The sequence below is a fragment of the Hyla sarda genome, chromosome 4 (assembly GCF_029499605.1).
Source record: "Hyla sarda isolate aHylSar1 chromosome 4, aHylSar1.hap1, whole genome shotgun sequence".
Lineage (NCBI taxonomy): Eukaryota > Metazoa > Chordata > Amphibia > Anura > Hylidae > Hyla > Hyla sarda.
The window spans coordinates 357,661,211-357,679,055 of record NC_079192.1 but is presented as its reverse complement, the minus strand read 5'-3'; positions in this window follow the sequence as shown (position 1 = coordinate 357,679,055).

The window sequence follows — 17,845 nt, the reverse complement described above, 5'->3', positions numbered from 1 at the left end:
ACTAGCTGATAGCTCTGATTTTACCATGTTTGATTTAACCCGCACAGGTGGGTTATGTGAAAGGGCGATCTGCTGATGCTAATAATCATAAGGTCATCTCCTTACGACCTATCCTACACAAGTCTCCCACCATACTATCCATTAACATTGAAAAAGAGTACGATAATGTGCGGTGGGGCTGGTTATGGACTGTTTTAAAAAATACTTATTGTATCTTTATTACACCCCATTAGCCGGGGTTCACATACCTGAATTCCACTCAACTCTGTTTACTCCCCAAAAAGGCACAAAACAGAAATGTTCCTTATCGTCATTACATTTTAACTTAGCCATAGAAGCACCCACTCCCAGGCCTTAGTTACCGGGTAGGTCATTGATGGCATACTGGTTGGGTGCTACTCATTAACTCAGGCTTTGTTTATGGGATATGGCATATGACTGGTACTTGACTATTCTCGGGACTTTAGGGTAGTGTCAAAGTTAATGTATCTAAAAGTGTACTGATAAATCTTTCACACACTCACATGGCCCCATCATAATCTACCTCGCCTTTTCCTTTCTCTTTATCTTGTGTATCTCTGAAATATTAAGGGGTATGGGTGGGAGGTGGGACACATACCACATTCTTTGTACACACACAATTATCACCTGGTCCAGAAGGTACTAGCAAAACTGAAATGCTTTCTTAACATGTTGCCATTTAGCTAAAATGTTAAGCTTTTCTAAACTGTTATATCCTTTGTAAACAATCCCGGTACTGTCTAAACTGTTACGCCGAGCGCTCCGGGTCCCCGCTCCTCCCCGGAGCGCTCGCAACATCCTCGTATTTGCAGCGCCCCGGTCAGACCTGCTGACCGGGTGCGCTGCAATACCTCTCTCAGCCGGGATGCGATTCGCGATGCGGGAGGCGCCCGCTCGCGATGCGCATCCCGGCTCCCGTACCTGACTCGCTCTCCGTCGGTCTTGTCCCGGCGCGCGCGGCCCCGCTCCTTAGGGCGCGTGCGCGCCGGGTCTCTGCAATTTAAAGGGCCACTGCGCCACTGATTGGCGCAGCTGGCTTAATTAGTATGTTCACCTGTGCACTCCCTATTTATACTTCACTTCCCTGCACTCCCTCGCCGGATCTTGTTGCCATTGTGCCAGTGAAAGCGTTTCCTTGTGTGTTCCTAGCCTGTGTTCCAGACCTCCTGCCGTTGCCCCTGACTACGATCCTTGCTGCCTGCCCTGACCTTCTGCTACGTCCGACCTTGCTCTTGTCTACTCCCTTGTACCGCGCCTATCTTCAGCAGTCAGAGAGGTTGAGCCGTTGCTGGTGGATACGACCTGGTTGCTACCGCCGCTGCAAGACCATCCCGCTTTGCGGCGGGCTCTGGTGAATACCAGTAGCAACTTAGAACCGGTCCACCAGCACGGTCCACGCCAATCCCTCTCTGGCACAGAGGATCCACCTCCAGCCAGCCGAATCGTGACAGTAGATCCGGCCATGGATCCCGCTGAAGTCCCACTGCCAGTTGTCGCCGACCTCACCACGGTGGTCGCCCAGCAGTCGCAACAGATAGCGCAACAAGGCCACCAGCTGTCTCAACTGACCGTGATGCTACAGCAGCTACTACCACAGCTTCAGCAATCATCTCCTCCGCCAGCTCCTGCACCTCCTCCGCAGCGAGTGGCCGCTTCCGGCCTACGATTATCCTTGCCGGATAAATTTGATGGGGACTCTAAGTTTTGCCGTGGCTTTCTTTCCCAATGTTCCCTGCACTTGGAGATGATGTCGGACCAGTTTCCTACTGAAAGGTCTAAGGTGGCTTTCGTAGTCAGCCTTCTGTCTGGGAAAGCTCTGTCATGGGCCACACCGCTCTGGGACCGCAATGACCCCGTCACTGCCTCTGTACACGCCTTCTTCATGAAGATTTGAAGTGTCTTTGAGGAACCTGCCCGAGCCTCTTCTGCGGAGACTGCCCTGCTGAACCTGGTCCAGGGTAATTCTTCTGTTGGCGAGTACGCCATCCAATTCCATACTCTTGCCTCCGAATTATCCTGGAATAATGAGGCCCTCTGCGCGACCTTTAAAAAAGGCCTATCCAGCAACATTAAAGATGTGCTGGCCGCACGAGAAATTCCTGCTAACCTGCATGAACTTATTCATCTGGCCACCCGCATTGACATGCGTTTTTCCGAAAGGCGTCAGGAGCTCCGCCAGGATATGGACTTTGTTCGCACGAGGCGTTTTTTCTCCCCGGCTCCTCTCTCCTCTGGTCCTCTGCAATCCGTTCCTGTGCCTCCCGCCGTGGAGGCTATGCAAGTTGACCGGTCTCGCTTGACACCTCAAGAGAGGACACGACGCAGCATGGAGAATCTGTGCCTGTACTGTGCCGGTACCGGACACTTCTTGAAGGATTGTCCTATCCGTCCTCCCCGCCTGGAAAGACGTACGCTGACTCCGCACAAAGGTGAGACAGTTCTTGATGTCAACTCTGCTTCTCCACGCCTTACTGTGCCTGTGCGGATATCTTCCTCTACCTTCTCCTTCTCTACTATGGCCTTCTTGGATTCCGGATCTGCAGGAAATTTTATTTTGGCCTCTCTCATCAACAGGTTCAACATCCCGGTGACCAGTCTCGCCAGACCCCTCTACATCAATTCTGTTAACAATGAAAGATTGGACTGTACCGTGCGTTACCGCACGGAACCTCTCCTAATGTGCATCGGACCTCATCACGAAAAAATTGAATTTTTGGTCCTCTCCAACTGCACTTCCGAAATTCTTCTTGGATTACCGTGGCTTCAACGCCATTCCCCAACCCTTGATTGGTCCACAGGAGAAATCAAGAACTGGGGTTTATCCGCAAATCCTCCTTTCCTGCCGGAGCTGGATTTTTTTTTGTGTCCAAAAAAGATGGCTCCCTACGTCCTTGCATTGATTACCGCGGACTTAATAAAATCACGGTAAAGAACCGCTACCCCCTACCTCTTATCTCGGAACTCTTTGATCGCCTACAAGGTGCCCACATCTTTACCAAACTGGACTTAAGAGGTGCTTATAATCTCATCCGCATCAGGGAGGGGGACGAATGGAAGACTGCATTTAACACCAGAGATGGACGCTTTGAGTATCTGGTCATGCCCTTTAGCCTGTGCAACGCCCCTGCCGTCTTCCAAGACTTTGTTAATGAAATTTTTCGTGATCTCTTATATTCCTGTGTTGTGGTTTATCTGGACGATATTCAGATTTTTTCTGCCAACTTAGAAGAACACCGCCAGCATGTCCGCATGGTTCTTCAGAGACTTCGAGACAATCAACTTTATGCCAAAATGGAGAAATGTCTGTTTGAATGTCAATCTCTTCCTTTCCTAGGATACTTGGTCTCTGGCCAGGGACTACAAATAGACCCAGATAAACTCTCTGCCGTCTTAGATTGGCCACGCCCCTCCGGACTCCGTGCTATCCAACATTTTTTGGGGTTCGCCAATTATTACAGACAATTTATTCCACACTTTTCCACTATTGTGGCTCCTATCGTGGCTTTAACCAAGAAAAATGCCAATCCCAAGTCCTGGTCTCCCCAAGCGGAAGACGCATTTAAACATCTCAAGTCTGCCTTTTCTTCTGCTCCCGTGCTCTCCAGACCTGACCCATCTAAACCCTTCCTATTGGAGGTAGATGCCTCCTCAGTGGGAGCTGGAGCTGTCCTTCTACAAAAAAATTCTTCCGGGCATGCTGTTACTTGTGTTTTTTTTTCTAGGACCTTCTCTCCGGCGGAGAGAAACTACTCCATCGGGGATCGAGAACTACTGGCCATTAAATTGGCGCTTGAGGAATGGAGGCATCTGCTGGAGGGATCAAAATTTCCAGTTATCATATACACTGATCACAAGAATCTCTCCTATCTCCAGTCTGCCCAACGGCTGAACCCTCGCCAGGCCAGGTGGTCGTTGTTCTTTGCCCGTTTTAACTTTGAAATTCATTTTCGCCCTGCCGACAAGAACATTAGGGCCGATGCCCTCTCTCGTTCCTCGGATGCCTCGGAAGTAGAGCTCTCTCCGCAACACATCATTCCTCCTGACTGTCTGATCTCCACTTCTCCAGCCTCCATCAGGCAAACTCCTCCAGGGAAGACCTTCGTTTCTCCACGCCAGCGTCTCGGGACTCTCAAATGGGGACACTCCTCCCACCTCGCAGGCCATGCGGGCATCAAAAAATCCTTGCAACTCATCTCTCGTTTCTATTGGTGGCCGACTCTGGAGACGGATGTTGTTGATTTTGTGCGGGCCTGTACTGTCTGTGCCCGGGATAAGACTCCTCGCCAGAAGCCTGCTGGTCTCCTTCATCCTCTGCCTGTCCCCGAACAGCCTTGGTCACTGATTGGTATGGACTTTATTACAGACTTACCCCCATCCCGTGGCAACACAGTTGTTTGGGTGGTCGTTGATCGATTTTCCAAGATGGCACATTTTATTCCTCTTCCTGGTCTTCCTTCAGCGCCTCAGTTGGCAAAACAATTTTTTGTACACATTTTTCGTCTTCACGGTTTGCCCACGCAGATCGTCTCGGATAGAGGCGTCCAATTCGTGTCTAAATTCTGGAGGGCCCTCTGTAAACAGCTCAAGATTAAATTAAACTTCTCTTCTTCTTATCATCCCCAATCCAATGGGCAAGTAGAAAGAATTAACCAGGTCCTGGGTGACTATTTACGGCATTTTGTTTCCTCCCGCCAGGATGACTGGGCAGATCTTCTACCATGGGCCGAATTCTCATACAACTTCAGAGTCTCCGAATCTTCTGCTAAGTCCCCATTTTTCGTGGTGTACGGCCGTCACCCTCTTCCCCCCCTCCCTACTCCCTTGCCCTCTGGTTTGCCCGCTGTGGATGAAGTGACTCGTGATCTTTCCACCATATGGAAAGAGACCCAAAATTCTCTTTTACAGGCTTCATCCCGCATGAAAAGGTTTGCCGATAAGAAAAGAAGAACTCCCCCCATTTTTGCTCCCGGAGACAAGGTATGGCTCTCCGCTAAATATGTCCGCTTTCGTGTCCCCAGTTACAAACTGGGACCACGCTATCTTGGTCCTTTCAAAGTCTTGTGCCAGATTAACCCTGTCTCTTACAAACTCCTTCTTCCTCCTTCTCTTCGTATTCCCAATGCCTTCCATGTCTCTCTCCTTAAACCACTCATCATTAACCGCTTCTCTCCCAAACTTGTTTCTCCCACTCCTGTTTCCGGATCTTCTGACGTCTTCTCCGTGAAGGAGATTCTGGCCTCCAAGACGGTCAGAGGGAAAAAAAATTTCTTGGTGGATTGGGAAGGCTGTGGTCCAGAAGAGAGATCCTGGGAACCTGAGGACAACATCCTAGACAAAAGTCTTGTCCTCAGGTTCTCAGGCTCCAAGAAGAGGGGGAGACCCAAGGGGGGGGGGGTACTGTTACGCTGAGCGCTCCGGGTCCCCGCTCCTCCCCGGAGCGCTCGCAACATCCTCGTGTTTGCAGCGCCCCGGTCAGACCTGCTGACCGGGTGCGCTGCAATACCTCTCTCAGCCGGGATGCAATTCGCGATGCGGGAGGCGCCCGCTCGCGATGCGCATCCCGGCTCCCGTACCTGACTCGCTCTCCGTCGGTCTTGTCCCGGCGCGCGCGGCCCCGCTCCTTAGGGCGCGCGCGCGCCGGGTCTCTGCAATTTAAAGGGCCACTGCGCCACTGATTGGCGCAGCTGGCTTAATTAGTGTGTTCACCTGTGCACTCCCTATTTATACTTCACTTCCCCTGCACTCCCTCGCCGGATCTTGTTGCCATTGTGCCAGTGAAAGCGTTTCCTTGTGTGTTCCTAGCCTGTGTTCCAGACCTCCTGCCGTTGCCCCTGACTACGATCCTTGCTGCCTGCCCTGACCTTCTGCTACGTCCGACCTTGCTCTTGTCTACTCCCTTGTACCGCGCCTATCTTCAGCAGTCAGAGAGGTTGAGCCGTTGCTGGTGGATACGACCTGGTTGCTACCGCCGCTGCAAGACCATCCCGCTTTGCGGCGGGCTCTGGTGAATACCAGTAGCAACTTAGAACCGGTCCACCAGCACGGTCCACGCCAATCCCTCTCTGGCACAGAGGATCCACCTCCAGCCAGCCGAATCGTGACATAAACACTGTGATAGTACACTGCTTAATTCAGCCTACTCTAAATTTATATGAGCAAACAAGCAAATAGCTCCATAAAGAAAACGGTGACCAAAATTTCCCTGCTATCCAACATTCTATTCTAGCATGTCCATACTGGCACAGTATTGATTGGCTACGGGGCTGCAACTGTTACACTAACAGAGATCTGAAGCTAGCATGGTTCATTCCTGGTCCTTGCCTGCTCTCCTCCACACTAAATTCAGTGCAATATCAACAGAAATTAGGAGCAGTCTCTTACTACAAGATACGGTGGTGGCATGGAAGGAATGCCATGCATTTATGATGCTACCTTTTTCACTTAGTAAACTCTTTTGTCCCATTCTGAATTTCCCTTTGGTCATGAGAAAAGTCTATATAGCAGGTAGAGAGAGGTGGGTATTCTTTTGGTGAAGCATTTTCTGCACCATATGGAACCCAGATACTTTTACAGAAGTCCTCCACTTCCTTCCATATAGTCAAAGCAGGGCCTTCTTCAAACCCATATTGCATGATCTTTCCAAAGAAGCTACCTTCACATCTTTTGACAGCTTTTTGACTTCTGGAACACCGCTTCACTCTCTCTCATGTCTTTACCGTCACCTGAGGAGGAAGGGTTGTGAGGCTGTTTCCTCCTCATTGTTTCACTATTGGTAAGGAAAACTGAGGAGGGAGTCCTTAACAGCTCCTATTTTGGAAACTTAGTCTAAAGTTCGCAAAACAGTTATTAAAGGGATGCTACGCTGGAAAACATTTTTTTTTAAATCAAGTGGTGCCAGAAAGTTAAACAGGGCCCAATAACAGGGGAGGGAACAAAGTAAATTCTCCTGAAAATCTCAACTGTTTAAATCAAGAAGAGGGAACATAAAAAAACACATATTATCGAGTCCAGATGGCATCCATCCCAGGGTTTTGCAAGAATTAAATACTGTGCTAGACAGAAACCTATTTCTTATAAAGATTCTATAATGACAGGGATTATTCCTAGGACTGGCGCTTAGGAAATGTGGCACCAATATTCAAAAAGAGGTCAAAAAGGGATCCTGGGAACTATAGGCCTGTAAGTTTAACATCTGTAGTGGGTAAGATTATTAAGGGTTTTCTGAGAGATGCTATTCTGGAATATCTTAATGAATATAACCTTCTAACAGAGCACCCACATGGGTTTATGTGGGATCGGTACTGTCAGACTAATTGTTACGCCGAGCGCTCCGGGTCCCCGCTCCTCCCCGAAGCGCTCGCAGCGTTCTTTAATTCGCAGCGCTCCGGTCAGACCTGCTGACCGGGTGCGCTGCGATATTGCTCCCAGCCGGGATGCGATTCACGATGCGGGACGCGCCCGCTCGCGATGCGCATCTCGTCCCCCGTACCTGACCCGTTCCCCGTCTGTGTTGTCCCTGTGCGCGTGGCCCCGCTCCTTAGGGCACGCGCGCGCTGGGTCTCTGCAATTTAAAGGGCCAGTGCACCAATGATGGTGCCTTGCCCAATCACCTTGATTAGTTTCCACCTGTGCACTCCCTACTTATACCTCACTTCCCCTGCACTCCCTTGCCGGATCTTGTTGCCATTGTGCCAGTGAAAGCGTTCCCTTGTGTGTTCCTAGCCTGTGTTCCAGACCTCCTGCCGTTGCCCCTGACTACGATCCTTGCTGCCTGCCCTGACCTTCTGCTACGTCCGACCTTGCTCTTGCCTTATCCCTTGTACCATGCCTATCTCAGCAGTCAGAGAGGTTGAGCCGTTGCCGGTGGATACGACCTGGTTGCTACCGCCGCTGCAAGACCATCCCGCTTTGCGGCGGGCTCTGGTGAAAACCAGTAGCAACTTAGAACCGGTCCACCGACACGGTCCACGCCAATCCCTCTCTGACACAGAGGATCCACCTCCTGCCTGACGAATCGTGACAGTAGATCCGGCCATGGATTCCGCTGAGGTGCCGCTGTCAAGTCTTGCCGACATTTCCACGGTGATTGCCCAGCAATTCCTAATGATCACCCAACGAAATCACCAGCTGGCATACTTGACCACCGTGACACAGCAACTTCAGTCACAGATACAGCAGCTGCTGCCGCAGATACAGCAACTTCAGTCACAGACACAGCAGCTGCAACAGCAACAACCATCTCCTCCCCGGCTCCTGCAACTCCTCCGCAGCGACCGGCCGCTCCAAACCCCTGCTTGTCCCTGCCGGACAAATTTGATGGGGACTCTAGACTCTGCCGTGGTCTCCTGCCTGGGAAGGCCCTGCCATGTGCCACACCGCTCGGAGCACCTCTCTCACAGTATCCTTTGCAATCCACCCCTGTGCCTCCCGCCGAGGAGGCTATGCAAGTGGATCGGTCTCGCCTGACCCCTGAAGAGAGGACTCGCCGCAGAAAGGAAGAAGATTTACTTCTATACTGCACTGTGCGTTACCGCACAGAACCCCTGCTCTTGAGCATGGAACTGCATCTCGAAAAAATGGAACTTTTTGTTTTGCCCAAATGCTCTTCTGAAGTCCTCCTCGGTCTGCCATGGCTCCAACGCCACTCCTCTACCCTTGTCTGGACCACCGGGGAGATCAAGAGCTGGGGTGCTTCTTGCCACAGAAAATGCCTCACGTCTGCTCCCAGTCCCGTCAGTCAAACCTCTGTGTCTCCCCCTTTACCTGGTCTCCCCAAGGCCTATCTGGACTATGCTGTGTCTCCTCCTCACAGCCCCCGACCTGTTAACACTCTGCCCCGTGCCAAGCTTGACCCTCTTCCCTCCCTCCCTACTCCCACGCCTTCTTGTGTGCCCGCTGTTGATGAGGTTTCCCGGGGCTTCGCCGCCGTCTGGAAAAAGACTCTAAAATCCCTCATACTAGCCTCATCCCGGGTGAAGAAGCTTGCCGAAGAAAAAAGAAGAACTCCTCCTTTTTTTGTGTGGCTCTCCACCAAGTATATCCGCTTCCATGTCCCCAGTTTTAATCTGGGACCACGTTATCTTGGACCCTTTGTAGTTAAGTGCTCAGAGGAGAGATCTTGGGAACCTGAGGACAACATCCTGGACAAAAGTCTTATCCTCAGGTTCTCAGGCTCCAAGAAGAGGGGGAGACCCAAGGGGGGGGGGGGTACTGTTACGCCGAGCGCTCCAGGTCCCCGCTCCTCCCCGAAGCGCTCGAAGCGTTCTTTAATTCGCAGCGCTCCGGTCAGACCTGCTGACCGGGTGCGCTGCGATATTGCTCCCAGCCGGGATGCGATTCGCGATGCGGGACGCGCCCGCTCGCGATGCGCATCTCGTCCCTTGTACCTGACCCGTTCCCCGCTGTGTTGTCCCTGTGCGCGTGGCCCCCCTCCTTAGGGCGCGCGCGCGCCGGGTCTCTGCAATTTAAAGGGCCAGTGCACCAATGATGGTGCCTGGCCCAATCACCTTGATTAGTTTCCACCTGTGCACTCCCTACTTATACCTCACTTCCCCTGCACTCCCTTGCCGGATCTTGTTGCCATTGTGCCAGTGAAAGCGTTCCCTTGTGTGTTCCTAGCCTGTGTTCCAGACCTCCTGCCGTTGCCCCTGACTACGATCCTTGCTGCCTGCCCTGACCTTCTGCTACGTCCGACCTTGCTCTTGCCTTATCCCTTGTACCATGCCTATCTCAGCAGTCAGAGAGGTTGAGCCGTTGCCGGTGGATACGACCTGGTTGCTACCGCCGCTGCAAGACCATCCCGCTTTGCGGCGGGCTCTGGTGAAAACCAGTAGCAACTTAGAACCGGTCCACCGACACGGTCCACGCCAATCCCTCTCTGACACAGAGGATCCACCTCCTGCCTGCCGAATCGTGACACTAATCTGATCAGCTTCTATGAGAAGGTCAGTTATAGAATGGATCGGAGTGAAGCTGTGGATGTTGTATATCCAGGCTTTTCTAAGGTGTTTAATACTGTGCCACACAAAGGTTAGTACATAAAATGAGTATGCTAGGTCTGGGGGAGGACATATGTTAATGACAGAAAGCAGAGGATAGGGATCAATGGAACTTACTCTGGTTGGTTGACAATTACTAGTGGGGTACCACAGGGGTCAGTACTGGGCCCACTTCTTATCAATATGTTTATTAATGACCTTGTAGAGGGAAGACAAAGTAGAATTTCTATATTTGCAGATGACACCAAACTGGGTAGTGTGATTACCCCATAGGATAATAACATAATATTACAGAGGGATCTGGGGAAGCTGGAGGCCCGGGCACAGACATGGCAAATTTAGTTTAATGTGGATAAATGTAAGATTATGCACTTGGGCCATAAAAACAAAATGTACAAATATTTGCTAATAATAAGACACTAGGTCAAACTTCTATTGAAAAAGACTTGGGGGTACTGGTGGACAGTAAACTCGACCTTAGCAATCAGTGCCAAGCAGCGTCTGCCAAGGCTAACAAAGTCATGGTATGTATCAAGAGAGGCATAGAGGCTCATGACAAGGACATAGGTTTTGCATCTGTATAAATCACATGTCACCACATATGGAGTATTGTGTCCGAGTCTGGGCACCTGTATATAAAAAGGACATGGCCGAACTGGAGAGGATACAGAGGAGGGTGACAAAGATAATTAATGGTATGGTAGGATTACAGGACCAAGACAGGTTATCAAACATGGGGTTATTTAGTTTAGAGAAAAGACATCTTTGAGGTGATTTGATAACATTGTACAAATATATGAATGGACAGTAGAAAGATCTTTCTAGTGTTCTTTTTATACCTAGGCCGGTAACCATGACAAGGGGGCATCCTCTCCGTCTATTGGAAAGAAGGTTTCACCATCATCACAGACAGAGTTTCTTTACTGTAGGGGGCCTGGATGTTTTTCTAGAGAGTAATAATATAAAAGGTTATGGATACTAGATTTATGTGGATAGAATGTTGATCTGGGGATTTATTCTGATTGCCATATTGGGGTTGGGAAGGAATTTTTCCTCTGTCATGGGGCAATTGGCATCAGCCTCAGGTTTTTTTTTCCTTCCTCTGGATCAACACAGTAGGGTTTTAGGTTGAACGCAATGATGTCCGGTATTAGCCACGGGTTTTGGCCATTGATAGCAGCCAGGACCCACCAGATATGACCAAGGGTCAGCCTGTGACCCTGCGTTATATATCGCGGGCGGAGGGCCGAGGGCGTAGAGGCACGCCCTTCGTCCTTAACAGGTTGAGAAGTATAATAGAAAAGTCATTCAAATTGGTTAATCTATAATATATAAAATGTCATTGATGGTTATAGGTACCATTTAAGGGGTTAAAAGGGTATTTCCATCTCCCCTAATGAGCAAAAGCAATAAAGGGAGATGGAAATACTCCATCAACTAACTGGTTCAATGCTACATTACCTACTATGGCAGCAATGAAAAACAGTACATATTTAAAAAGCTGAATTAAATAGATGCAAGAATGTCTTTTTGTAGCCTTATTGTTTGTATGTGAAAGCTAATCTTGCCCTTTGCCATTTATTTTAAAGCATATCAACGAACAGATTAATCAACATTATGTTTCACATTAGTATGGAATAAATCAATGTTTCCTTTTTTATCTTACCTTGGAGTGCTGTGATGTACTTTGTTTTTGTATATGTTGTATGTTTACATGCCAAAATTTTGGTGCAGAATTCTGCATTGGGTTCTGTTGCGCTGTGCACTTAAAACACACATAACACCAAAGTCTGTCAAAATTCCCACAATATAGTGCAGAGTCCCACAAGGGAGTTCCACCTCTCCCTTCCAGCTAAAACAGATCACACACCGTGGGCTGAGACAATACAATATGGACAGGGTTTGAATATTGTCTCAGCCCACCGTGTGTGATTGGATTCTGTTGCACTGTGCACATAGCAGAATCTTCCCCCCCTGGAAACATATGGCACGTAAATTCAAATTCGGTTGTTCACAGAAACAATGTTCATGTCCATTCTTTCTGCAGACTTCGCACAGAATGCATTACTATCTATGAGACGGTGCATTTCTGAACGTTCCTAGCGCCGTCATCTTATGCTGGCATCTGCAAAATGTCCACATGGAGATTTCTGTGAGGAAATTCTGACATCTGAACATAGCCTTAGATTTACTTGGGACCAAACTCGTAATCTCTGCTTGCACCTGAACAAGAGACATGTATCCTTTAGTCTGAATGTGCTGCTGATTTCCTTTTTCTGATATATTTGTGGTCATGGCTACAGCAGTATACCAATGATGAACCCTGAATCCGTGAAGTTGACTGGGATGGTGACGGTGTGTCCAAACTATCGTCAAGGGTAAAACCTATAAGGGGGCATACCCTAAAAAGGTGAAGTGTGAGAAAAGGGGAGGAAGGGTCACAAGAACGAGACCTGCGACGATAGTGGAGAGCAACAGGCCGTATTTATGGTGAGCCTTCACCCCTCCCGCAAACACAGGCTGACAATCAGCATTAACTATCTGGAGAGCAGCAGGCAGTTTTTGGTGAGCCTCCGCCTCTCCCACAAACACAGGCTGATAAATCAGCCTTAACTATTTGAGGTCATGGCTACAGCAGTATACCAATTATGAACCCTGAATCCGTGTAGTTGACTAGGATGGAGACGGTGTGCCCAAACCATCGTCGAGGGTAAAACCTGTAAGGGGCCAAAAACCGACCAAAGTAGGAGAAGTGATTTATTGAATACTTATAGAGCCAGTTTTCAAAGCAAGAGACACTTTAACGAATGGTTTTGTAACATAACAGGAAAACAAGAAGACCACCAGCGACCCAATTTCCTAATGAAATGACCAGGAACGTTATGTTGGAAGCGGCTGATGCGGCATTGATCCTAAATGAATGGCCGAGAAAGACATAAGGTTAATGCCCAGACTGAAGGCTAGGACTAATGTGAATTATAAACTGGGAAGAAGTTAAAGCATGACCTGCAAAGGAAGTTGAGGACTGGTGTCTGAAGAATCGCTTGGAGAATAGAAACGAGAATAATATATTGATCCTGGTTCCAAACATCTAACCTTTTGAAAATCCCTTAATGCTAGCAGAAACCCTGGTGAGTTCGCCAGTGTGGAAGAAGCCGCAGAACCCGAGATACGTAGCCACCTTGACTGCACGACTAGGTAGATGGCCAAAAAGTGCTGTGTCTAGGGAGGCAGAGAGGTTGTCTACTAAGTGAGTTAACCAGATCACACTTGTATTCCCCCGAGAAGCACTCTCAAGTATTCTGTGCGATCTGTTCCTAGTAGTATTGCGTGAAAGAGAGTTCTTGATGAAATCTTAAGCATTTTATTTTTTAAACAAGGCTATGTACGATATGAAAGTTATTCATATGTACGGTATCAAACTGTGCCGTAAAAACCAAATATGTACAGTAAATGTACGTACAGAAAGACTACATATGAACCAAAAAAATGTACACGTATGTAGAGCATGAAGCTACAAGTGTATGTACTGTTTGAATGCTACCAGTGTATGTACAGTATAAAAATGATACACTCGTATGTGCGGCATAAATGCTACAAGTGTAAGTACAGTATGAAGCTACAAGCGAATGTAATGTATAATTTAAGATGTATGTACAGTACCAATGCTATGAGCGTATGAACAGTATGATGCTATGAGCGTATAGACATTATAATGCTACGGGCGTATGAACAGTATTAATACTATGAGCATGTGGACAATATAAATGCTATGAGCATATGAATAGTATAAATGCTTTGAGCTAATGTACAGCATGTTATAAGCATATGTACAGTATAAATGTTATGAGCGTATAAACAATCTAATACTACGGGCTTATAAATGCTATGATTGTGTGAACAATATAAATCTATGCGTGAATGTACCGTAAATGCTACGTAATGTACCGTACGTATATGCTATGCATGTGTGTTGAAAGTTATGAACATATGTACAGTATGAAAGCTATGAACGTATGTACGGTATAAATGCTATGAGCATATGTACAGTATGAATGCTATGAGCGAAAGGACAGTATGAATGCTATGATCGTGTGAACAATATAAATCTATATGTGAATGTACCGTATAAATCCTATGAGCATATGTACAGTATAAATGCTACGAGCGTATGTGCAGCATAAAGCTATGAGCGTATAAACAAAATAATGCTACAAGCATATGAACAGCATGAATTCTACGAGTGAATATAAAACTATGAGCGAATGTACCATATAAAAATGCTATGGGCGTATGTACAGTATGAATGCTGTGAGCATATGTGCTGTATAAATATTATGAACGTATGTACAGTATGCATGCTATGAGCATATGTACAGTGTGGAAGCTATGGGCGTATGTACAGTATAAATGTTATGAGCATTTGAACGATATATGTGCTACGAACGTCTTTACAGTATGAATGCTATGATCGTGTGAACAATATAAGTCTATGAGCGTATGTATAGTATAAATGCTATGAGCATATATGCAGTATAAAGCTATGAGCGTATAAAAAATATATATATACATTTTTGCTACAAGCGTATAAACAATATGAATTCTACGAGCATATGGACAATATAAATGCTATGAACGTGTGAACAATATAAAACTATGAGCGAATGTACTGTATAAATGCTATGGGTGTATGTACAGTATGAATGCTGTGAGCGTATGTACCGTATAAATATTATGAACAAATGTACAGTATGACTGCTATGAGCATATTTACGGTATGCATGCTATGAGCATATGTACAGTTTAGAAGCTATCGGTGTATGTACCGTATAAATGCTATGAGCATTTGAACGATATACATGCTACGAGTGTATGTACAGTATGAATCCTATGAGCATATGAACAGTATAAATGCTACGAGCTAATGCACAGCATAATGTAATAAGTGTATGTACAGTATAAATGCTATGAACGTATGTATCGTATAAATGCTATGAGCGTTTATACAGTGTAAATGCTGCGAGTGTATGTACAGTGAAACTACCGGCACCTGTACAGCACAAATTCTACGAGTGCACGCGCTACGATATGCAATACCTGAAGAATAACGGAAGAATAGATGGAAAGCAATTGAATGTTTGAACAGAAGAACCGTATGAACCTGAAAGAAAAGTCATGCTAAACAAGACTCGTAACAGTACTAGCACTAGTGTGTTATACAAACTAAAAAGGGACTTCTCGGCAGAATGAGCAGTGACAATTCCACCAAGAACTAGCCAACCATGAACTGTGATACTTGAGGTTACCGATGAGACGTACGTGGGCCCGACCTTGAAGGTGGCCACTAACCCCTGAGTGACATGCACAGTCTGAAACAAACATAACAAGGAAACTAATAGACCGAAGACATGCGCATAACTGACTTGTGGAGAGGGTAAGAATAGAAAAAGACCCCACGCCCTGAAACAAAAAGTACATGGGTATGTCAGGAGAGAATATATGAACACTAACGATGGTCCGAAATGAATGACCATTCGTGAGAGCTTAACATGCAACATCAAAGACATCCTAAGATTGATCATTAACCAGTATCGAGGGCCCGAATCCATAATGGCCAGGGATCGAGGGTGTACGAACCGAACCACAAAGAAAAACTCAAAGCACTACTTACCGAACTAAACCCAACAAGAATTAAATCACAACCAGGAATTGATGCTTGAGTAACTGACTGAGTAGACTTAAGATGAGTCCTACAATGAGATGTTACTGTCAACACATGTGAGTAATCAAACGCTGAAGAGGGCCCGAACCGTGATGGCCAATAACCAAGGGTGAACATACCCAACCATGAAAACCTCAAAACACTACTTACCAAGATGCGCTCAATGAAATGTAAAAATGACAAACAAGAAATTGATGCTTGACTAAATAAGCTGAATAGGCTAACGCTGAGAGCTATGATGAAATATCACTGTAGGTGAACATAAAAAAAAATGCCGAACACGAAGAGGGTCCGACCCTGTGGTGGCAAATAACCGAGGGTGAACATACACCAACCGTGAAGAAAATCAAGCACTACCACTGAAATGAGCTTAACAGGACATGAATGATGACTAGAGATTAATGCTTGACTAAATGAGCTGAATAAGCTAATGCTAAAACCTACGATTAAATGTTACTGTATTAAACGGAGAAGAAAGATAAAATAAACACTAAAGAAGGCCTGACCTCGGGATGGCCAATAAGCAAGTGTGAACGTACACCCACCATGAAGCAAGCTCAATACAGTACATGAATATGTATAATGAACGGAAAACGGAAGACAAACACTAAAGAGGGCCCGACCTTGTAGTGGCCAATAAGCGAGTGTAAACGTACACCAACCATGAAGCAAGCCCAAAGCACTACTTACCGAAATTAACTTCATGGAACGTGAATGAAGACGAATGAACAAATTGAATGGCTAGTGCTGAGATCAAGCTCGACCCAACAGAATGAATGAAGACAAGGGATGAACTTGCAGAGGCTTGAACTGGGCCTACATCAGAATAATAACTTAAAGATATGGAAAAACCAACCCAACTGACATGAATAAGGAAGCATTCTGACACAAAAGAAAACATAAGGATTTAAAGAGGAAATGAACGGAATCGTCAATGAGGCTAGATGAACATGAAAGCATAACAGTATCTAAAGCTGCAACCTGAACATAAAGTGACTGAAGAAGTACAGGGAACAGATTTAGGAAAAACCCATAAGACCCTATGTAAGTAATAATTATAAAGCAACCTTTGAATGGCACCATATGAAAGGGGGTCAATCCATTACTAAGCCAGGGCTTAGCGTTTTCCCGAAAAACAGCTAGCGCAAACCCCCAATTATTACCCCGGTACCCATTGCCACAGGGGTGACGGGATGAGCCGGTACCAACAGGCCCGGAGCATCAAAAATGGCACTCCTGGGCCTAGACGGTAACAGGCTGGCGTTATTTAGGCTGGGGAGGGCCAGTAACAATGGTCCTCCCCCACCCGGATAACGTCAGACTGTTGCTGTTCCCTTCAATTCCCTGGTTGAACTTGATGGACGTATGTCTTTTTTCAACCATACTAACTATGTAACTATAAAAATACGGGGAACTGTGCATTTTTCATTTATTAATAAAAAAAAACGCATAGGGTTCCCTGTATTTTCATTCTAAGCACAATACCAACCAAACAGCAACAGCCTGACGTTACCAGGGCGGGCGAAGACCATTGTTACTGGCCCTCTCCAGCCTAAATAACAAAAGCCTGTTACCACCTAGGCCCAGGAGCACCATTTGTGATGCTCCGGGCCTATTGGTACCAGCTCTTCCTGGCACCCCATGTGGCGGTGGGTACCTAGGTAATAATTAGGGGCTAGCACTAGCTGTTTTTGGGGCTAACGCTAAGCCCTGGCTTAGAAATGGATTCCGTCAATAAGACAGCTTCCACTACTAAGCCTGAAAATTCAATAAAAAAAACAAAACACATTGGAAAAATTATTTTATTTTATTAAACACTCCCCGACGGCCCTCGTTAACCATTTTATTAAAAGAAAAAAACAGTTCATCCGCCGTAATCCATCGAATCTGCCGTAATCTTCTGCCTAAACGGATCTGAAATGAGAAGGAAAAAAAACATACATGCCCATAATGCAATGTCTTCCCAAACAGGGAGCCTCCAATTGGTGCAAAACTACAACTCTCAGCATGCCCAGACAGCCTTTGGCTGTCTGGACATGCTGGGAGTTGTAATTTAGCAACAGCTGGAGTCTCCCTGTCTGGGTAGGCACTGCCAGAAGCGTCT